The sequence below is a fragment of the Ursus americanus genome, chromosome 5, assembly GCF_024610735.1.
Source record: "Ursus americanus isolate L20-20 chromosome 5, mUrsAme1.1.p, whole genome shotgun sequence".
Taxonomy (NCBI): Eukaryota; Metazoa; Chordata; class Mammalia; order Carnivora; family Ursidae; genus Ursus; species Ursus americanus.
The window spans coordinates 25921352-25945420 of record NC_142131.1 but is presented as its reverse complement, the minus strand read 5'-3'; the positions used below and the strand labels follow the sequence as shown (position 1 = coordinate 25945420).

The 24069-nt window shown below is 40.0% G+C and overlaps 2 long non-coding RNA genes across 4 annotated transcripts in view; one reads left to right on the top strand and one right to left on the bottom strand.

The window, feature by feature from the left end:
- LOC123791517 (uncharacterized) overlaps positions 1–24069 on the top strand; it is a 147412-nt gene that overhangs the window by 13928 nt on the left and 109415 nt on the right. The gene's annotated exons all lie outside the window — the stretch shown is intronic.
- Positions 3995–22316, bottom strand: LOC148110058 (uncharacterized). Of its 3 annotated transcripts, XR_015724453.1 has the most exons (5): positions 21965–22304; positions 20891–20967; positions 19997–20119; positions 11306–11421; positions 3995–5722 (listed from the first exon to the last, which is right to left on the bottom strand). It is a non-coding gene; the product is annotated as an uncharacterized LOC148110058 (long non-coding RNA). The 3 variants fall into 3 exon arrangements; XR_015724455.1 differs by lacking the exons at positions 19997–20119; positions 20891–20967; XR_015724454.1 differs by lacking the exons at positions 11306–11421; positions 19997–20119; positions 20891–20967 and having other exon boundaries at positions 21965–22316.

Below are 24069 nucleotides of genomic sequence, written 5' to 3'. Positions count from 1 at the left end.
AGATCCTATGGAACTTGCCTGCTGTTGAAGGCTAGGTTCTCTGAAAGCAGAGTCTGAGCTGAGGTTGAAATACAGTGTGTTCATTAGGCATCATCATGTCTGTGAAAGGAAAGGAGAAGTAGGATTGTACAAAGAAAGAAGTCAGCCCCACGCGTGCGGGACGAAGCCTCAGCCAATCTGGTAGAGATCTCTAGAGCAAATATTATCCATCAGGGTGTCTTGTGTCCTGCCAAAATGGCCTGGCTCTTATACCCCTAGTCTCACTCATCTGAGGAGAGCTGCCTCGGGGAGGGCATGATCTCTGGAGAGGTGGCTCTTAGCAGCTGAGGCATTCCTGAAGATGCTGACACTTCCCATGGCTGGGTAGCGTGTCCTTCTTTGAAAGGTAGCGTGTCCTTCTCTGTGCGTCCCACACCTGTACATCAGCGTTTGGATGGAGCTCAAAGACAGACTGGGCCATCTTCCTGGCCTTGGTAGAACTAAATCTATACCACTCCAGCCATATCTTTATATCTTCTCCCCTTACAAGTGCTATTTTCAGAATTACAGAAATACTAAAACAGTGTTGAAAAAGGAAGAATTCAAAACTGAGTTTAAAATTATTTACTAGTAATAAAATACCAGTGGGAACTAAAAGAAAAAAAATCGGAAAAAATAATATTAATGTAAGGACATTGTTCTCCTACCTCTCTGCATGCATAGTGGAAATCACAGGATTAATAAAACGTATAAAGCAATCACATAGCTTCATGGAATCTAGAACATTAGAAACTGACGTAGAGCACTCCTGAACGGTGGAAGTCAACTGTGGTTTCCTTTCTCCATCCGGTCAGTTACAGACTTACCTCAGGGACCTTTTCCAAAACATTTAGATTATCCTTGCTTGAGTCACTAATAATTGAACAGTACTCATAACAGGAATACCATAATGTAGAAGTTATGGCACAACATACAAGATGAAGGGGAGATAATTTTTAAAACCAATGGAATGACTAAAGAAAAAAATGGCTCATAAGAGTTTAGAATTATCAGTCTTTTTCTTTTTTTTTTTTAAGATTTTATTTATTTATTTATTTATTTATTTGAGAGTGAGAGAAAGAGCACAAGCAGGAAGAGGTGTGGACGGAGAGGGACAAACAGACTGCCTGCTAAGTGTGGAGTCCCCACACAGAGCTTGATGCAGGGCTGGATTCCAGGACCCCGAGATCATGATCTGAGCTGAAGTCAGATGCTTAACTGACTGAGCCACCCAGGTGCCCATAGGGTATCAGTCTTTTTCAACATTACGGCAGAGCAAGGGACAGAAAATAGTGAAGATCTTTCATTGTGATTCCTGTAACTTAGTACTGTGTACTGAGTTCATAAATTCCTCATCCCTCAGAATTTATCTCTATGGTTAAAACTTACTGATTTAGATTCCATAAATTTGTCATGTCACAGTAATACAGTTGTAGTGTGTCATTCTGGCTAAGAAAAAAAAATTTTTTTTTAAAGATTTTATTTACTTATTTGACAGAGAGAGACACCCAGCGAGAGAGGGAACACAAGCAGGGGGAGTGGGAGAGGAAGAAGCAGGCTCCCAATGGAGAAGCCTGATGTGGGGCTTGATCCCAGAACGCTGGGATCATGCCCTGAACCGAAGGCAGACGCCTAACGACTGCGCCACCCAGGCGCCCCAAGAGAATATTTTATAATGATTTTTTCCCTGAAAAAAGGAGCCTACTAATATTCTCCAAGCAGATCTTCAAACTTTGGGTTTCCATAATGTCAACTGTGGTTAAGATCCATTACCACGGGGGGTCCTGGGTGGCACAGCGGTTAAGCGTCTGCCTTCTGCTCAGGGCGTGATCCCAGCGTTCTGGGATCGAGCCCCACATCAGGCTCCTCTGCTATAAGCCTGTTTCTTCCTCTCCCACTCCCCCTGCTTGTGTTCCCTCTTTCGCTGGCTGTCTCTCTCTCTGTCGAATAAATAAATAAATAAAATCTTAAAAAAAAAAAAAAAAAGATCCATTACCACGGGGGTGCCTGGGTGGCTCAGTCGGTTAAGCATCTGCCTTCGGCTCAGGTCGTGATCCCAGGGTCCTGGGATCAAGCCCCACATCAGGCCCCCTGCTCGGTGGGGAGCCTGCTTCTCCCTCTCCTTCTGCCTGCCACTTCCACTTGCTTGTGCATGCTGTCTCTCTCTCTCTGTCAAATAAATAAATAAAATCTGTAAAAAAATTTTTTAAAAAAAGATCCATTACCACAGGAATAATGACTTATCGTTTTTAAACTGACATATTAACAAATATTTTTCTTGTATTATGCAAATTATTTAGAAAATAAATAATAAATAGCCTTTACTTCAAAAAATCTATTTTTCACTGATTTGGATGGCTTTTTCTGCTCCTCTCTCACACTAGGAGCTTTATTGTAGTCTCACTGTAGCTTCTCTACCTACCCCAACTAGTGGGGTTCTGCATCCCTACCTAGATGCCAGGCTGTATGCCAGAGAACCCCTGTCCATCCAACCTTAGGTAAAACCAGACTAGCGCCATAATACAGATGTGAGAAAAGGGTAGAAAAAGAGAGGAAGAATCTCTGAAATGGGTAAATGACAATATCCAAACTAAATGTAAACCTGAGTGTGCCCCCCAAAACATGTGAAGAGTAGCTCTGCCTCACCAGTTTCCCACAAACACCTTGGTCTTTGAGTTTATTTCTCACAAGCTATATTACTTGCCTTTGGAAAATAATGCACTTAAAATTTGTTATCCCTAAAAGTTGTCATAACTTTAAAAAAAATCCAACAAAGTTAAATGTTTCGATTTTCAGAATGTATGTGTCTAATGAACAATTACATTAGATGCCTTTAATTTTTTTTTTTTAATTTGTTGCAAAGATGATCTTGGTCTTAGGCACTACATCCATCATAATTCCCAGATAAGTCCTCTGTGCCCCTAACCCCTCATCTCAGTGTTCACTGTTACTACTGTACGGTGAATGCCGGAACCTCCATCACCGTCCTCCCTCCAAAGCCAGAAGCCTCCACTGCCACTCTTGCCAGAAAATGTATTCTATAAGGCATCTACTTCCTCTCATTGTTCTCTTCCAAAACAATTTCTCTTACAAGCAAGGTGGATTGCCTGCATCTAGGTCACAGTTGTGCATCCTTGCTATAAAAGAAGCTGGGGGGGCACCTGGGTGGCTCAGTTGTTAAGCGTCTGCCTTCGGCTCAGGGCGTGATCCCAGCGTTCTGGGATCGAGCCCCACATCAGGCTCCTCTGCTGGGAGCCTGCTTCTTCCTCTCCCACTTCCCCTGCTTGTGTTCCCTCTCTCGCTGGCTGTCTCTCTGTTAAATAAATAAAATCTTTAAAAAAAAATTAAAATAAAAGAAGCTGGGAAAATGCATTAGGGCTTTTGTGATGGGCAGGCAGGACTTATGCTATGGGGAATTCCTCAAACATAGAAAAAACATTCAAAAGGTGATAAGCAGCCACAAAAACCAGAGCATGGAAGGTAACCAAATACAGAGCTCAAAATCTGTGCATCAAATTACTGGTAGTGACGGTTAAATTTCCCCAATCATGGAACTGGGGGAAATACTGCTCATCCCTGGGGAACTGGAGGGTAGTCATTTGAGTACTTCTTGCTGACATCTTTCATTGTGCTCCAGACTGTTCCAGATGGCAGGAAGTCCCTGCTCAGGCCTCTGGCTGGGACTTTCTCCAAAAGCTGACCCTCAACACTACACAGGGGCAAGCTGCCAGAGCAGCAGGGAGAGACGACTCACCTATACAGGCACAACCCGTTCTCCAAACACCTCGGAAACTTAACTGACACACAGTGGGGAAAAGAGCAGGTTTTCAAGCCTTGTTACTATGCATATGCTAATTATTAGGCAGAGGGGAACATGATAATTGAGTTATGAAACTACTAAATAAAAATAGACTACCTGACAGCTTCTTTACATGACGTTTTTACACAAGAATAAACAATGTGTTCTTTGTAGAGCTTAAAAAAAAAAAAAAAAGAAACAGGGTTAGTTTTATTCTGTAAACTACAGTCTCTTGTTGTAACTAGACTAGTGCTTGTATTTGTTGACATTTTGATTTATAAAAAACCTGAACAAGTTCAATTTCAATTGAAGCAATACCAGAGAAGGGGGGGATATTGATGTTCCTTCCCCCACCCCCTAGTAATGGCATATGCAAAAGCTTTAGAATTCTCTTTGTTCAACTCTGGGTCAGATTTCATGAAAACGAAATTGAAATTCCTTTTGCTCCCCATTCTTCCATGCATGTATAGAGCCTTATATTCCTAATGAGCACCAAGAAGCTTCCTTCCACAGAAGTTTATGTTTGAAAGATGAAATAACCTGTTTCCCTCCATTCTTCTCAATCCTGTTTCTGTCTTTCATTTGCTCTCCCTCCTTAATCACATGAAATGTGTGCTAATTAATTCACTGTTGACAAATCCAATCTAATGCCTAAAACTGGTGTCACGTGCTAAGTGGCCAAGGCAGAACCTAAAGCAGGGAAGTAAAGGGTCCTTGGGTTCTAGTGAGCCTTCTTTAGCATTGAATCACTATGGATAAAACCAAGGATTTTACACCTACCAAATGGCATACAAGTGGTTCACCATGTATTCAGATTAATGATGACTTTGTATAATATACTTTGTGATCCTTTGTTTAAGAAGAAAGACAACAAATATAGTAATATACAATAAAACAATTAGGAAAGAGTTCCCTGTAAGCCATGCTTGCTCATACAATGTTACTTTCTTCACATCAAATGATAAAAGTAAAAAAAAAAAAGAAAGAAAGAAACGAAAAAAGGAATATTCAGAGTACAGTTTCTGATAAGAAGAAGCAACCAGATAACTCAAAGCAAATATTGCTAAATTAGATGCTAATTTGCGTTATCTACAGAAAGACTCTCCTTCCCCAAGTAGCCACTAAACGTAAATGCACATGTGACTGTGATCAGGAAGTACCCTTTCTCACGCATGTTTGCCTTCATAATTCACCTTCCCACCTTCCTCCATGATTTCTATCGAACAGTAATAAACAATGAAGATTACTTTAAAAATGCATCTGCCAGCACAGCACATTCACTTTTGCTGCAGGTTCCATTTCAAACAAATAGAGCAAGGAATTAAACTTAATTGCTAACCCAGGCTTACCATACCAGAATCTTCCAGATAAATTACATTTGAAAAGCTTACGCAGAGTTCCCCTCCTTTAAGTCAGTTTCTGAACCAGAAAGTTTGAATATTGCTCAAGAATACCCAGAATGCTGTGAGATAGGCTCTGAGTCCTGAAGCTGAGAGGCCCAAGAAACAGACCTGTGTTGCTGTTGCCCGAGACCCAGTGACAAGTTCTGCCGTTCCACCAGAGGGAAGCAAGGGTAACGAATATTTCCTGCGTTTTTGTGAAATGGTCTGTTCATGGTGTCACAAATGACATTTTAGGCTTTGTCAACAGACGTATGCTCTTAGTTTTTACCAATGGGGAAGTTAAGTGATAACTAATAACTTTGGATCCAAAGTTGCCTGAAAATCTGAGGATGGGCTTTGCCCCAGTTGTGTTGTTTCCAAATCAGTCAGACCTCACTTGAAACTCAAATGTGACAGTGATCTCTCTTACTTGCCTATGCACTTTATTAAATGGAGGACTTCTACTTCTCTTCCTTGATGTCATTTTTGTCTTGGCCACTGCACTTCCTTTCACCAGAGAGATCTAGAAAGAGAAAAAAAAGTGAAATTAAAACCTACGGATTATTTGTTATTACCAGTGTTGGGGGGAATAATTTGGTTTGAAGTGTTTAGGGGAGGAAAAGAAAAAGTTTGAAGGTTATCTCTGGGTTTGTGTACTTGCCCCTATTGCAAAACTAAGTTACTTAAGCACTAGTATGGTATTTTAGTATATACTTACTAAGAAAAGCCTACTGTTTTCAAAATGCTATTTTGTGCCATCTTGTCATTAGATCCTCCTAAAATTCCAGTGAGATATGTTATCAGGTGTTATTTATATTTATTTTAACACCGTCATTAATCACTCCATTTTATAGGTGAAGAGACTGAGGGCACAATGTTAAATGTTGCTCAGGAATACCCAGCCAATAGTGGTAAAGTTGAAACTAGGTACCAGCTCTTCTTCTTCTTTTTTTTTTTTTTTAAGATTTTATTTATTTATTTGACAGAGCGAGAGACAGCCAGTGAGAGAGGGAACACAAGCAGGGGGAGTGGGAGAGGAAGAAGCAGGCTCCCAAGCAGGAGCCTGATGTGGGGCTCGATCCCGGAATGCCGGGATCACGCCCTGAGCCAAAGGCAGACACTTAACCGCTAAGCCACCCAGGCGCCCCAAGGTACCAGCTCTTCTTCTTCTTTTTTTTTTTTTTAATGATATTTTATTATATTATGTTAGTCACCATACAGTAAGGTACCAGCTCTTCTGACCTATGATCTCATATATCTTCTACGTGGTCATCTGTCTCTGTTTTCTGGATAGTCACACAGTCCATAGCTGAAAGGCTCTTACATGCTGTTGTCCACTTCACAACCTGCTGTCTTCCAAAAATGCAGTCGTAGAACTTAGAATGCATTGTCCCACTAGAACAACAATGCCTACATTCCATAGACCCCTGCGTCACTTCACAAGAACCTATGCCTAATCCGCGAGAAGTAAGTATGTTCCTTTAAGACAAAATATATTTCACAGAACAATATTCCCTTAAGAAAGTTTCAAGGAAAAAAGTTCTCAGGCCAAATAAGTTTGGGAAACACAGCATATCATATATCCCACTCAGAGATTCATGATGTACATTTGCATATTAAAGGCTTTAAGAAGTTCTGCAGGAAAGAAAACTGCTTAAAATTGTTCCATTGAGAATTCATCAACCTTCTCTGACTTTGAAACCCTTTCACTGTGTAACAGATATTAGCACCCAAAACTAGAGTTCCCCAAAACACATTTTGGACATTGCTGCTATAGGAAAATATGTTGAGTTACAATTTGAGATATTAGGAGCATCTCAGCTGCTCTGAGATTGGAAGTTACCCTGAATATGAGATAGATACTGGTGATCATTCCTGTGATATCAGTCTGGAGCTAAAATCAGTCATGGATATTGGGTCATATCCCAATATGTCTGGGTCAGATCCCAACATATCCCCACATAAAGCAGGGTCAGACATTGAAGGATAAGGAACAGAAAAATAAAGGATAGGGATGATGCCTGGGAACACTGAGATGAGATCAAGATGATGGGGCTGGGGACATATGAATGATGAGAGTGACAAGGGAGTAGCTAACTTGGAAATTTATCTTGCCTTCCTCTTTCTTCTTCCTCAAATCTTGCGCTATAGACACTTCCCTAGACCAAACCAAGGGTAGGAAGCAGGGATGAGGCTGAGGGAAGCATTAATGGCTATCACGGAAGGAAAAGACAGAAAAGAGGTATGCCGAGCAAAAATGACACCGAGTAGAAGCAACTACTTTGTGGTTATCATGTTCAGGAAAGGATGAAAGCCGGAGGCTTATAGCCTATGTTCTCTAACAGTCAGATGAGCATCCAATGTATCATCCATACAGGGACACTTCTGGAGAGAAAGGGGCACTGTTAATAACCATGTGAGGACAACAGATGTAAACTGGGGCTATCCCAGGCACACCGAGATATGTGTTCACCTTATATGCTTGTTCCTTTGTGAACTATGTACCATGGCATTCAGAAAAAAAACCAAAAAGATATAAAAGATATGCATGTATGTGTTGATAGTGTGAACTATAATGGGTTCTACTTTAAATAAGTTGTTTAGACCAAAATACTGTCATGACCCCACTCAGCAAACAGGTATTGAGCATCTTGACGTGGAAATCACTGTGCTCAGCACTGTGGAGGATGTAGATAAGCAAATACACATCAAAGCTCGCAAGGACCCTCCAGTCAACACAATAATTAAGAGATTCCAAAGACCAATCTGCAAGTAAATTATCGCATATGGTCATAAGAGAGGAAAGAACATAATACAGGGGAAGTTCTGAGGAGCGCTGACCTGGAAGGCTTTGGAAATTTGGCGATGTTTGGAAGGACAAGAAGATTATTCTCAGGACTGGGGTGCAGGCAAGAGGAGTTAGAGCTTTCTGGGTGACAAGACAGTACCAGCAAAAGTGAAGAAGAGCATGTTTGCGGTAGCATGAGGAGCTTGGTCACGTTTGGCAGGAGTTTAGGATTTGTGAAGAGAAATAGTGGCAGAGGAAGTGGGAAGAGCAGGTTGGAGCAAGCTTATGTAGGGACTTGAATGCCAATGTAAATTAAGTGGGAATAATTCAGGAAATAATCAAGAGCTTTGGTTGTATAGAAGCATCCTGGGACAACCACAAGTAGAACCACAACCACTTACCACTTCAGAAATCCTTGAAAATATTGGGGCCAGTTCTGCACTTCCACAAGGTTGAGCCCAGAAAGCTGAAGGGCTTAGAAGCATTTGGTTTAAATATAACTATTAAGATTCTTATCAAATCCAAATTAGGCAACCGTAATTAGTTTTCTATTGCTGCTGTAAAACATTGCCACAGATTTAGCGGCCTAAAAAAATAGAAATTTATTTCTGACAGTTCTCTACATTAAAAGTCCAACATCAGTCTCAATGGGCTAAAATCAAGGTGTCAGCAGAGCTACACTCTTCTGTGGAGGTTTGAGGGGAGGGTCCATTTCTTGTCTTCTCCAGCTTCCAGAGGCTGCTCACATTCCTTGGCTTATAACCCCTTCCTCTGTTTTCAAAAGTAGCAGTGGTAGATGGAGTCCTTCTCACACTGCGTCACTTGACCTCTTCTGCCTCTTTCTCCAACTTTTAAGGACCCTTTTAATTATGTTTGGCTCATCTGAGAATCTCCCTGTATGTTGATTAACAACCACTTTAATTCTCCTTTGCCATGTAAGTAACATATTCACGGGTTCCTAGGATTAGGACACAGACATCTTAGGGGAGTTATTCTGGTTAGCCCAGCAATGTAGCAGTTAGGACCTCCCATGATTTTTAAATTCTCCCTACTCCTCTTTGCCCAGGCATAGGCAAATGGCCTCGTCCTTTGTTTCTCAAGGCAGTTCTAATCACTCATTTTGTGTATAACAGACTTTTCCTGAAGAATTGTGGGTTGCAGTGGGTGACCATGCTGCAGTGTAGCAAAGCACTTAAATTTGAATAAGACACTTCTTTGCTTCTCAAGTTTTTGACCATAGGGAGTTTCTTTTTAGCCTTTTTCTCTTCTGGTCTGCTCATCCTCCCCATCTCCAGGGACGTTTTTCCCCCTTCTTCTCTCTTCTCTAATTCTTGGACCTGCCAAAATACCTCCCTCCCAATCCTCACTGGAAACGGAAAATTCCTGTTACTTTATTATTTAAAGCAATTTGGCTTATTTGGCCCAGCCTTTCCCATCCAGGATATGTCCTCGGCCTTCCCTTTCATTACCAAAAAGATCCATCAGCATCTTTTGTGACAAATTCTGTGTCTACAGTCCATTTTAGTTTTTTATTTTTGTTCTTATTTTTTTTTTAAGATTTTATTTATTTATTTGAGAGAGAGAGAGAGCACAGAGGGAGAGTGAGAGAAAGAAGGAGACTCCCCGCTGGGCAGAGAGCCCGATGCGGGGCTCGATCCCAGCACCCTGAGATCATGTCCTGAGCCAAAGGCAGACGCTTAACCGACTGAGCCACCCAGGTGCCCCTTGTTTCTGTTTTATTAGAGAGAGAGAGACAAAGAGAGGGAAAGGCAGAGGGAGAAGGAGAGAGGGAGTCTTAAGCAGGCTTCACACCCAGTGCAGAGTCTGATGCGGGACTTGATCCCACAACCCTGAGATCATGACCCAAGCTGAAATCAAGAGTCGAACACTCAGCTGACTGAACCACCAGGACGCCACCATTTTAGTTATTTTTAATAGTAATTATTGTCCTCTCCCTTCATGCTATTAGAGAAAGCTTTAGTACCAAGTTTAGGAAGAACATTCCCTTCCCTGTATTGGTGGGTTACCTTGTGCAACACAGGAGTAATTGGACACTGCTTTACCATGAAATGAAACAAAGTGGCAGAGTGTCACCTGGGATGGCAAAATCAGCCCCATGCTAGTGATCAGGAGACCGGGATACTGATTCTAGTCCCTCAAATGACCTGATGACTTTGAGCAAGTCAGAACCACTATGAGTCACCGTTTTGTCAGGAAAGTTGAGTTAGATGTTCTCTCAGTTCCAAACTTCTGTAAATACTTCACTGAATTAGTGGAATTTACGTTTGTAGCCTGGGAGCTTATTTGACATAACAAGTAGTTAAAAGCAAACCAGTGTTACAGGAGCTTTAGGGACTCCCAGAAATTTTACTACTGTAGTATCTGGATTAATCATCTGGGACTACATTAAGTTTGGAGACCCTAAGCTTTTTCTTTTATTTTTGAAAGGACTGATGGGATGTTAGCCAACCTGTGCCAGCTACAATGATGGACTGAAAAGAAAAAATATGGGAGGAATCAGTGTTCTATCAGGTATGGGATAGAATGAAATAGCAGGCAATAGCAGGAAAATCACTTAAGAGACTGTTGTAAAAGTTCAGGCATAATAAAAATGTAACAGGATGCTAGATGGGACTTTTCCTGTTGTCTCAGGGTTTCCGCCAAAGCACCACAGCTGAGGACAATAGGCAATAGGAATCCACACATTCTAAAGAAAGTTGCTAAACACATCCATGCATGGTTTGCTAACTGGTTCTTTGACTCCTCATTCTATCATGACCCCATCCTATATAAGAGAAATTAGTGACTCATTAAAGAGAAGAGTCTGGGAAGTAAAAATTTGCAAAAGTTGAAAGTGCAATGGTTTTTCGGTCTTCTCAAATGACATGTTCTTTGGAGTTTGGGGAACAGAAGGCTGATTCCTAGCTCCCACCTGGAGGTGGACAGGGACAGAGAGAATAACAATGGGAGAGCCCATCCTTCTGGAATTTGACCAGAAAAGGGGGGTGAATTTTCCACAAGCCAAATATACAACCTGGGAGGTAGGTGAGTTCCAAGGCTACATGCTGGGCCAGAGTATCACTCTTGGGAGAACAGAACAGTGTTTGACATTCTTGATAGCGGGGAGGTAGAGGGGTGGCAGTTGCAGAAGGACCCACAAAAATACTCCATGAAAGAAAGGGCCAGCATTGGATAGTTGCTAGGACTGAAGCCGTTTGAGAGAGAGGACATCAAGAGAGAACCAAGAAAGAAGTACTAGGAGCAGAAGCTACCATCTCCTCTAGTCCTTTCCATCCCCTTATCCTGTCTCCTCCATACCTGTCCTGAAGGAACCAGAAGCAGTTGACAGAGAAAGTAGAGCAGGAGGGCCAAGAAACAGACTCCGTTGTGCTCCCACCACTGGTTCCACCACTGTCTCCCTGGCTAGGCCTGAGCTGGAAAAAGGAGAGAAGCTTTAAACTGGATGGGAAATGGAAATTTTGAATTTAGATTAGAATAAACTTTTTATATTCTGAAAATGAGACTATTGTCTAATATCCTAAAATAATGAGAAAGTACACAGAATCTGCCTGAAGTATCATCCAGGGGCAGGAAAGGGAGATAAGACAAACATGTTTGAATGCAATGAAATTTTAAAATAATGCTTTTCCTGTTTGCACCTCAGAGGGGCCAGCTCCTATGATAAATCAGTATGACGGCAATAATAAATAATAATGATAATAATGACAATAATAATAACAACCATTTGTTAAATGTTGGCACAGTGTGCCAGACTTATGTTAGGTGCCAGAGATACATTATTTCATGTAATCTTTACAACAATGCCATGAGATACTATTAAATTTAACCCCATTTAACAGATGTTCACTTAGAGAGATTAAATAATTTGCCACAAAATACAGTTAATAAGTTGCTGATTTCAGACCCCACAATCCATTTAGGGCTAGAATGGGATAGCAGTTATAAAAGAGGAAAGAAGCAAGGAATTAATGACTGAAATATCAGTGTTTTTCATTCTAATCCAAGAGTAGATGAAATAATTGATAAAAAGTAATGACACAAATAATGTATATTGATAGGACTTCAATTATCATACAACCCACAAATAACATTTGTTGCTAAATATAAAACCAGTAAACATATATGTTAAATAACTTGATTTCAGTGGGTTGTTTTGGGGGATTTTTGTTTGTCTATTTGTTTTTTAAGAAATGTTGCCTGGTTATTTTGAAATTAGTTCCCCGGAATACACCTAATATGTTAATTTGTCATTTATCCTATGTCAGTGTTTTATTATGCCTGAAATAGTTGATGGAAATAACTGAGTACACACACATTCATTGTTTTAGTAATAATGTAGATGCTTAAAATAGATACCTAAACTCAAGAATAACTTCTTCACTGTGAACTCCTGGAAGCAGGGATCTGATCTTACTCGTAATTGGGCTCTAACCCCCAAGGTCATGAGATAAGTATCTGGTACGTTGTAGATGCTCACTAATCTAGAATTTTTTATTGAGCAACTACTAGGTTCCAGGCACTGAATGTTATATATGACATATACATATACACACATATATATGGCAGAGCAAATCTCCTTATAGTATGTGTTCATAGCCCTTGCTACACCCCTCCTGCCATCTAAAAAGATGTTCTTTTTGTTCTGTAGCTTTTATGCTGTAGCTTTTGTTCTATAGCTTTTATTATCTGTCCTCTAAGGGGAATCAGAGTTTGTCGCCAGATTCTTGGACATTTGTGATATAGAATTGAGAGACTGGAGCCAGAGAAACAGAACTAATGAGGTAGGAGGACGGGGGAGAGAAAGAAAGGATAGCCCTATGAAGGGAGGACTTTGGGGAGAAGTATGGGGGAGAGGTTAATTTAGGGAATACTATGGTAGATTACAAATAGCACCTCCTTTGTTTGCGCTCTGAGAAACCCAAGTAAAGGATATGATATATTTCTGCTTCTAGTGTCTTTTTCTTCCCCAAGATAGGAACACAGGGTCCCAGATTAGGTATTATTTCTAATCCTTAAAACACCCTGCCAATGGAAACATTACTGTCTTTAATTTCCAGGTGAAGAAAGAGCCTTAAAGTAAATAAGTAATTCTCTCAAGGCTCCGCAACTCAAGCTTGGATGTGAATCCAGTTTTGGTGGGCCCCCAGCCTGCTGTCTTTCCACGATGCCACACTATACCCCCATAACCATCTGTGGAAGTGAACTGAATCAAAAGGCTTCCCTTGTGAAGGACATCAGTTTATTCTGATATCATAGATAAATGAGAAAGGCTTTTTTTTTTTTTAAGATTTTATTTATTTATCTGACAGAGAGAGCAGGCACAAACAGGGGGAGCACCAGGCAGAGGGAGAGGGAGAGGCAGGCTCCCGGCTGAGCAGAGAGACTGACCTGGGGCTTGATCCCAAGACACTGGGATTGTGACCTCACTGGAAGGCAGCTGCCGAACTAACTGAGCCACTCAGGTGCCCCATAGGAAAGACTTATTTCTGATATTTGATTCAGGAGAGAAAAGCTTAACTCCTAGCCTGGAAAGCAGGCCTGCTTCCTGTACGAAGCTTGCCTGTGGGCTGGATGGTTCATTTTGAAGTCCAATCGCTCTACACTAGGAAATGGCATTGTTTACCGCAAAGGTTCAGCTAAAACTGTTGCTAAAATTGCTCTGTGGCCATTCAAGTTTCTGGAAATCAATTTTCTGACCAGGTAGCTTACCTGATACAAAGAAGTGAGGAGTAAACGCTTTCTTCAAACTGCCAACCAAGTTACCCTGGACCTTTCAATGGCCAGGTAGTAAACTAAATTGTATGCACTTATTTTGCTGAATTATCATTTTAAATGGCTTGGGGTAATGTTCTCATCCTCTGTCGCCATAGAAACAGTTCTAAAATTTCATATAAATACCTCAGAAACAGGACTACCTACTCCCATGGAAATGGGTAGTAGGTACAATGGACCTCCAAGGAAATAAATGGCTCCTTGACAGAAAATAATACAACCTATTAAAAGAAGTCTCTTTATGATCCACGTTCTTCCTAATGGATAAGCTAAGTATATGAACAGGTAGGGAGGAAAAAGGGTCTGAACATAGTGTGAGGTGCTTTTGGAATAGTTTGCAAATACTGCTTTCCAAAGTTGAATAAACTTTGTCTTATTGAGGGAACATTCCACTGAGGTGTTAACACTGGAGTGATTTCATCTATATTCAGAGAGTACATGCCACAAAGCCATTATGGACCAGACAGGAGTTGTATAAAAATGATTTGACAAAAAGAAATAGCCAGTCTGCTATGCCAAAATCCAGAGTGCTCTTCTTCAAGGTGAATCATATTCCATTCCAAAATGTCAAGTAGATTTAGTCATTTTAATCTTTTTATTAGATTAAAACTTGATGCCTTTATAAAAGCTGAAGGAAATGACTGGAATATAGGCTCCACCCCTGAGAAACCGTGTTATCTTGGGCAAGTTGCTTGCTTCTGTCAGCCTCAGTTTCTCCATTTCTAAACTGAAATGGCAGGATTTTTATGGCAGAATTAAATAAAATAACCCATGAAAAGCATTTACCACTGTCTTCAGCAGTGAAGTGTTATTAGAAATTGTTACTTATCAAAAGAAATAATAAATGTAATAACTTGTAATTAGCATGTTGAAGTCATCAATGTTGTTGTATATTGTTAAGTTTTACATTCTCTCTTTCCCTTCAACCCGTAGACACTCTCTGATCTTAAATAATTAAAAAGAGTGTGCTGAGGGATAAGAAAACACTGATCTTAAGGCAGAGTTGATGCAATTTCTGACTGTTCTGGTATTGGTGAATCCAGAAGTTTCCAAGTGCCATGGGCATCTTTTTTGCAGTATTTCCTCCTGATGTTTGAAAAGAAAGTCTGTTTTCATAAGACCTTGGTCTGATTTCCAGTGGGAAAAAGGCTGAAGAAATTTGGCTTCATTTCCAAGTATCTTTGCACTTTTCCCAATTGCATAGAACCTCCAAGCTTCCCCAGATTACCTCGTTTCAATGACATCGAATCTTTCAAAGGGAATGTAATAATTCCGCAGAGAACTTAGCATTTCTGACAGCCTACCTCCCACTGTCCTCAGTGCTTCATAAATTATGCTGCCTCTGAATGTGAGCTGGGCAGCACCATTTTCCTGGCCCCTAGTGATTCATGGTTTCTCTTAACTATGTCAGTGCCTCGTCAGCAAAGCTGTTCCTTTTGGACAGAGTGTGATGTGATCTGCTTCTTGGAGGGCAGCTTGCTAATTATATACTGATTTTATATACTGATTTTTTTTTTTTTTTACATTTTCAAGGTAACTAATAACTATTAACTTTAGGAATTATTTCAAAATTCAGAAAACATTACCATTTAATTAACAATCTGCTCTCTGCAATACACTGTGACCTGAGAAGCCACTCTTATGGTAATATGCTGTTATCATTAAAATTAACTAACAAACCAGAAGAATAGTGCTGTTCAGGTCAGATATAGAGAGACCATAATTAAAAGAAAGTGAAACTAAAAACAAGTATCAGACCAAAGATCAACACAGCGTGGACGGCCACTGTGCCAGCTTCCCTGTTTTGCACTGCCAAAGCAGCTCCCTCCCGACCTGTGTCTGCATGACTCCTCAGGAATTCCAAACCCAGGCCTGCCTTGAGAACAAGACTGAGCCAATGTGGTGGGGGGTTAAACAATGGAGGCTCAAAGGGAACAGGATGAAAAGTTCCTGACGTTGACTTGCTTCTAGGGTACCTTCTTATGTATCTATTATCTTTAGATGTAAGAATAAAAACCCATCGTTACGAATGTGTCTTATCTTTTCTCAGACTTCAGGACTTTCCAGAAATCTTTCCAGTGACACAGGTTCTGACTAATGTAGGAAACTTCTGATGAGGGAGATGCAGTGGAGGCTATAATGTGGAGGCCTTTCCAGCATTTTGCTTGCCCCTGTCTTTTCAGAGGATTCTGCCATTGCCAGGACACCTCTTTGGTTTAGGGAATGCCCCTGGGAGAAAGGGGGTTGGAGAAGAAGAAAAAATCTTATGAGATACGGCTAGGAAAATAGTTTTACATTACTTGGAGAAGAGAATTCTAGAAAAGCTATAGGATGAAGCCAACAGGAAAGCAAAAGATTTAAACAAAATAGTTCCCTAGACTATGTATTGACAGCACGGTGTTTGAGAGGCAATATTTAAATTATTTGGGGATTTTCTTTGTCAATGGGACATGTTTCTTGGACAACATGGCAACCTGAGATTGGACCTCCTGAATTTCAGCCTCACTAAAATTACTTTGGGGATGATTAATACAAATAAGCTTCTGCTACTACTTAGTTCTCCTGCTGCCAGAGCTCACCTGACTTCTGAAGCTTATATCCATGAGCCTCAGAGTCATTGTTGGTACAGGACTCCTTGCACAACTCTGATCTCCTGCTCTTGCTAAAGCCTCCTCACCCTTGTCCATCAGCTCTATCCTGTGTCTCTCTCCTTACAGGGTTTTAGGAGATTCATAGCTTATAGGGAATGAAGGTGTGGGGATAGGGCTACCTTAAAAGAGTTTAGAAATAGGCTCAGATCAGAGGGCCAAAAGCCATTATGAGTTAAGTAGGGGTTTGTTTGCCTTTTGTTGTTGTTGTTGGTCTGAATTGATTATCTATCATTTACACATTGTTTCTTTGGGAAAAATGTGTTCTGATTTCCAAACAATGAATGTATATAAAGATTTTTAAAAGACAACCCAATGTAGGTCTAGGGCCGCCTTTCAGAATTCCTCTTGGATTATACTGGTGTTGGTCTGACTTGATTTTTATTTCTAAAAAACACACTCACTATTTAATTTTTAAAATATGCATATGTAGATATTAAAAGATTATCGAAGTATGCACCAAGATGCTAATCACCAAAATAAGATTATTGAATATGCACCAAGATGCTAATAATAATTATCTTTGGGTTGTCATATTATAACAGATAGTTTCTTCTCTGTATCTTTATTTTTTCCACAATGAGTAAACAATAAGGATTTTTTCATTTTTTGATTAAATAGGATTGGAAAATAAAATTTATAACAGCATCCAAAGACACTGTAAACATTTAGAGATAATTTAATAAAAGAAGTAAGTATAAGATTTCTGTGCTGAAAAAATACACAATACTCCTGAAAAAATTGCGAAAAAAAAGACCTAAGTAAATAGAAATAAACATGTTCGGGGATTGGTACACTCAGTATTGTCAAGATGTCATTTCTCCCCACAGTAATATATAGATTCAATTCAATTCAAAATTCCAAAGGGCTTTTTTGTAGAAATTGACATGCTAATTCTAAAATATATATGGGTGATATACCTGGGTAGCTCAGTCAGTTAAGTGTTCAACTCTTGGTTTCAGCTCGGGTCATGATCTCAAGGGTGTGGGATTGAGCCTTGCATCAGGCTTCACTCTCCATGTGGAGTCTGCTTGAGATTCTCTCTCTCCCTCTCCCTTTGCCCCTCCCCCCACACTCTCTTCCCCTCCCCCCAAAATAAATATATAAAATCTTTAAAATATATATAGCGGTGCCTGTGTAGCTCAGTCAGTTAAGCTTCTGACTCTTGATTTTGGCTCAGGTCATGATCTCAGGGTCATGAGATCAAGTCCCACATCAGGCTCCATGCTGGGGAATGAAGCCTGCTTAAAATTCTCTCTCTCTCCCTCTGTTCCTCCCCCTCCCCACTCATGTGTGCTCTCTCCCTTTCTCTAATTAATTAATCAATTAAAAAATATATGGAAAACCAAAGGACCTGAAATAGCCAAAGCAACCTTGGGCGGGGGAGGGGGGGAGAACAAAGTTGGAAGACTTAATTTATTGGGTTCTTATTTCAAGACTTATTTTAAAGCTATAATAATCAAAATGGACTAATATTGACAAAAGGTTAGACAGATAAATCAGCAGAACATAAGAGGGAAGTTCAGAAGTAGACCCACAATTATAAAGTCAAATGATTTTCAGCAAAGGAGCCAAAGAAATTCGATGAGGTTAGAGGAATGGTTCTGTTTGGTGACAATTGGATACCTATATATGCCAAAAGATGAAACTGGACCCCTATCTCACATCATACACAAAAAATTAATTCAGGATGCATCATAGACTTAAATATATAAGGGAAAATATTTACAGTGATGGCTAGGCAAAGATTTCTTAGACTGGCCAGAGGAAGCACTCATCGTAAAAGGGAAATATCAATAAATTGGACTTTATCAAAGTCAAAAAAACCTTTGCTCATCAAAAAACACTGTTAAGAAAATAAATAGTTTACAGAGTGGGGGAAAACAATTTCACAGCACATGTATTTGGCTAAAGACTTACATCCAGAACACATCAAGCATATCTACAACTTAATAATAAAAAGACAACACACTTAAAGAATGGCCAAAAGACTTGGACATGTCACAAAGGAAGACTTTAAATAGCCAATAGATACATTAAAATATGCTCAACATCATTAATCATCAACTGCCAAGTAAAATCACTATTTTAAAACAATGTGTTCACTAAAATGAGTTAAGATTTAAAAGATTGACAACATCCAGTATTGGCAGGAATTCTCATCACTACTGGTGAGAGTAGAGTGGTACAACTACTTTGAAAAATTGTATGGTATTTCTTATAAAAAATATATATCTACTCTTTGTATGCCAGTTCTACTCCTGAGTGTTTATCCAGGAGAAATTTTAAAAAATATGTTCACAAAAGACTTGTGCTATATTCATAGCAGCTTTATTCATTAAAGCCAAAACAGTGGAAACAACTCAGAGGGGGAGACTCTGCCTGGTCAGGCCCCTCGTTACCTGTCTGTTGTCATGTCATCTTACATGAATCACCTTGCCCTTACCACCCTTCCATTTATACTCTCAGAACACTCCAGTCTCTGTCATGTTTATGCCTTTGAACAGTGCAATTCCATCTGCCCAGAATTTCCCCTCCCTCTATTCTTGTTCTCCTAGACCATCCCCCCAGAATCAGCTTGAGTTTTCTGAGTTGTTTTCCCTGCCTCCTCTTTGCAGTCTTAAGCACGCTTTCCCTTAGGATCATGGAATGATCATGCTGGATTATGATCTGTTATGTGCATGTTCATCTTCTCCACTAGCTCATAAGCTTCTGTCTTCATACATAGCACCTAGTATTACATCTAGCACACAGTAGATATTAAAAGAAAATTGGTTAAATACATGTCAGAATCTAACTTACTCTGTATCTGATGCTGAAATACATACTACTAATTTACTTTTTATTTCCAAATGCAGATAAGTTTCATGTTAATGTTGCCAGTTGAATACTTTCCTTGGCATGACCCCCTATCCCTTAAGCAGTGCCTGTGGGAAAGTTGAATAAATACTACTATGATATTAATCAATGGACTGTGCCAATTATCACGGTTCTCACTGTATTTTACCAGTTGCTCTTAGCCCTTTCAATTCGTTAATGATTTACATGCTAGTGGAAGATTCTTAAGTAGATGTGTCTCTGAAAAGTGTGCTTTTTGCTTTTTATAGTGGCCTGGGCATGTGGGTTTTCAGTTGTTTATATCCTGTAATTATCCAAAGGAAATATCATCTTTTAAGAGTAGAAACTTTTCGGGGGTGCCTGGGTAGCGCAGTCGTTTAGCGTCTGCCTTCGGCTCAGGGCGTGATCCCGGTGTTCTGGGATTGAGTCCCACATCAGGCTCCTCCACTGGGAGCCTGCTTCTTCCTCTCCCACTCCCCCTGCTGTGTTCCCTCTCTCACTGGCTGTCTCTCTGTCACATAAATACATAAAATCTTTAAAAAAAAAAAAAAAGAAGAGGAGAAACTTTTCAAAAAGAGGTGGTTTCTTTGTTGTGGGGGGCTGTCTTTTGCATTGTACAACGTCCAGCGGTGTCCCCAGCTTCTACCCTTTAGAAGTCAGAAATACTCTCAAATTGTGACCACCAAAAATGTCTTCAGGCATTACCAAATGTCCAGAGACACATACTCACCACCAGGTAAGAACTACCACCCTGTAGGTTAAGAGAAGTGTCCCTGGAATCTGACCTTTGTTCAAGCTCTGTCACTCAGGGATCCAGGTTAGGATATTACCTTTCCGTGTTCAGTTTCTTAATCTGTAAAATGTGAATTGAAGGGAAAATTGTGAAAAAAATTCTAGTAGACCCAAAGATTACTGGATATTTTCAGTTGAAAACAAGGCATCTATGTCTAGCATGTTCTTCTAAATTCTTTAAATCTATCATCTCTTACTTTTCACTGTCTTTGAGCTACTTTATAGTTCTGTAGCTTATAGAAAATCAATAAAAATGTAATTCTTTTTTTGGGTTTTGTTTTGTTTTTTTGTTTTTTTTAGGGAGAGAGAGTTGTGGGGGCGAGCAGAGGAAGAAGGAGAGGGGATCTGAAGCAGGCTTCTCGCTCAGCACAGAGCCCAGCGTGGGTCTTGATCTCATGACCCTGAGATCATGACCTGAGCTGAAATTAAGAGTCGGATGTTTAACTGGCTGAGCCACCCAGGCGCCCTGATAAAAATGTAATTCTTGAGGATAAAAGTTCAACTTGTGTCTGGTAGAATGAAATCAATTATTTGCCTGTGAATACTAGCACACTTTTCCTCTTTTTGCATCTTTTTATTTTTTTAAGATGTATTTATTTTATTGAAAGAAAGAGAGTGTGCGCTCTTTTGGGGGAGGGAGGAGCAGAGGGGTAGGGAGAGGGAGAGAGAGAATCTCAAGCAGACTCCCCCCTGAGCATGGAGCCCAACGCAGGGCTCAATCTCACAACCCTGAGATCATGAACTGAGCCGAAACCTAGAGTTGGGCATTTAACTGACTGAGCCACCCAAGCACCTCATTTTTGCACCTATTTTAAAATTCATTTCAACATACCTTATTTGCCCATATGTAAGTGGTATTGTGAATTTTCCTTTGAATCCATCGAAACATCTTGGTGGTTCCCTTATTAACTAAAAAATTAAATGAAATCTTTGACATGTGTTTTTAAAAAAAAAAAAAAGTTGTTGCTTCTATAGTGATCTACTCATTCTTTTAGGGCTGAAAGCATAATACTTGCCTAAAGACCTCCAGAGCAGAGGTTTTGAGTATGCAGACTACTTCAGTCAAACCACTCTTCTGATTCCTTACAACTCATAGTTTTTATATGCATTAATGAAATTAATTAGGGGAATAAAGTAAGGGTTTTGAAAGCAATGGTAGTATCTACAATGCTACTTGGATTCTCTGGATTCCTTGTTTTCACTGTGGAAATTTACTAGTTCAAATGGCAGTCTGTGCTAGAGTACCTAACCCCATTGGTGACAAGAAGTAGAAAAGGATCCCTGATACCCAACAGGCACACTGCCTCATCATTTGCAAAACCAAAATGCACTTCATATCTGAATTGACAGGGATCATATTTCCTATGGAAGTCATTATTTACGAAAAACAGTTTTATTGTTAACTATGGTAGATTGTTTCATTTCAACCTACTTATTGAAATGAAGTGTTCCAACATGAGCCTGTAGCTAAAAGGGGTTCAGAAGTGTGAAAATTTTACTGGAACTCCAAAAGCACTGTCTTAAGATCTAGGAGAAACTGACTTTGGTTCTTTCTAGCTCTCTGCCCCTAATTTGTTTGTGACCTTGGGGAAGCTCTTAGATCTTCCTGAATCTCCCTTTCTTCGTCTATAACGTAGTTGAACTAGAAAGCCTTAGCTTATTTTCAGGTTCAAGATTCTATGACACTGTGACTTTTTATGAGTGTTCTCAAAACCAAGTAGAATCAGCATTTTTCAGAGGAATACAAATACAGAAAATCTGTGTTGAGGTTCTCTAACTTTCTATTCCTCCTAGTTTATGACTCCTTCTACTACTTTTGACTCGGTCCTACCTTCCCTCTTCCACCCAGTAACAGGGCTGCCATTTGGGAACTGATACCCAGTAATGACGTTAGCGAATCACCTACCCTTTGCCCCTTGCTCCACATGGGTAAGACCATCTTCATGAAATATTTCTTCATCGCTATGGACAAAGGGATTTTTGTTGTTGGGGTTCCCCATTATTTTCAAGTCCAGCGATTCCTCCTTTATTGTTTCCATTTCCTCTGATTCCTTGTCCACCAGCTGCTTCTCTTTCATGGCTGCATGTTTCTTCATTTAGTGTTGAGGGCTAGGTCAGCAGCTGCAGGAGAACTTGATTAGTGCCTTGCCTCTGTGCAGACACATTTTCCTGACAGCATCGATCCTGGGCGGTTTCGCTTTGCAGGCAGCTCCACGGAGGAGGAGCTTGTGCTGCAAAGGAGGTGGACTGTTGTCTGGTCAAGGTGAGTTTGGGGCAGGCTACTAATTCATTCCTCTTTGCTCAGCTCTTAATTTTGCTTAAATAGGAACTGCTTGCAAATTTTTATTTAAAAATCCACTGCCTGACTGAGACCTTGTGATGTCAAGATTCAAAGACAATTTTTTATTGCTAAGTTATTAGTCCTTTGAAAGAAGGAAAATTTGGTGTTTAATATTTAAACAGTTTCTATTTTGCTGAATTCTTTGATATCTGAATGTTAACTGTGTAACCATTTAAGGTCCATTTCTAGAGACTTTCCCAGACATTTAAAAAGCACTACAGGAATTTATTTGTAATGCTCTTGCATGAAAAATTGCCATCCATTTCTTGTCATCGTGGTTCATTGCCAGCAGATACGTCCATTAGGAATGAAATAAAGAAATGTTTTATATTTTGATGCATTTCAATTTGTCAGTTATAATAGACTTTTGGGTTTGTTTTGTTTTGATTTTTTGAGAACAGGAATAAATTCTTCTCATCTTTAAAATGTTATCACTTCTTTAAATTTTGGAAAAATTAATCAGATTTAGCATAGGGAAATTGCAATATCTTTGAGTCAAGAGGATAACTCCAAGCCTTTTCTTTCAAAATTTTTTTTTTTCTGGATTTCTGGTTTGAGGTTCAGGAGTCATTGAAAAAAAACTAGCACAAGTGTGCCTGGATGTAGATGTGACTAAGGATTAATTTCCCCATGCTTTTTAAGGACATCCCCACCTTTATGTAGCCTGTGCCTCCACTAGGAAATGCGCAAACTTGCAAACCTTACTAAATAGGTAAACTTAGCAACCATTTGCACCTCCCAGGTGACACTGCTGGCCACCGGACATAGGGACACCCAATGGCAGTGACGAATCAGATCTCTCAAAATTAAAGAGACTTAAAAGTGTCCTCAGATGGCAGTCTGGGAATCGTGAGAACTTGGGATCTGCAGTGGCCATTTTCAATTTTCAACATGAGCCTGCTGATGAGTAGGCAGAGAGTGCTAGAGAATGGAGTCGATTGACAGAGAGAAGCAAAAATAGTAAATTATGAGGTGACAGGGGAGACAGAGGGAAGTAACCCTTGGTTCTAGGTCTATTTCTTAATCCATCCAGGGACTGTACATCAATTTTTTTTTCTACGATGGCCAGCTGATGGCCCTTTTTAACCTCACAAGAAACTCCCCTTGAGTGGCTTTTTCTTCCTGGCAACAAATAGAGCTTTGGCTAAAACATTAATACCACAATTGAAAAGGTCATTACCAAGAGCACTGTAGATTTTATTGTATGAAAACCGAAAGTTTCCAACTGTCCTTTGTAGCTACCAACATGAAACTCTTTCCAGATTATGCTTTTCTAATTGTAAAACGCAGACTGGACCACAGAAGATTCAAGAACAGTCCCAATTTGCAACATGGATTTACCAACTAGGTTTGAAAATACTTGTCAAATATTACGAGATGTTACCCTTCAAATGAAGTTTCTTCTACTGGTCCTTCTTTTTTTTTTTTTTTAAGATTTTATTTATTTATTTGACAGAGAGAGAGAGACAGCCAGTGAGAGAGGGAACACAAGCAGGGGGAGTGGGAGAGCAAGAAGCAGGCTCATAGTGGAGGAGCCTGATGTGGGGCTCAATCCCAGGACTCTGGGATCACGCCCTGAGCCAAAGGCAGATGCTTAACGACTGAGCCACCCAGGCGCCCCCTCTACTGGTCCTTCTAATATGAAGTTTCAGAATCCAAAGAAGACAGCA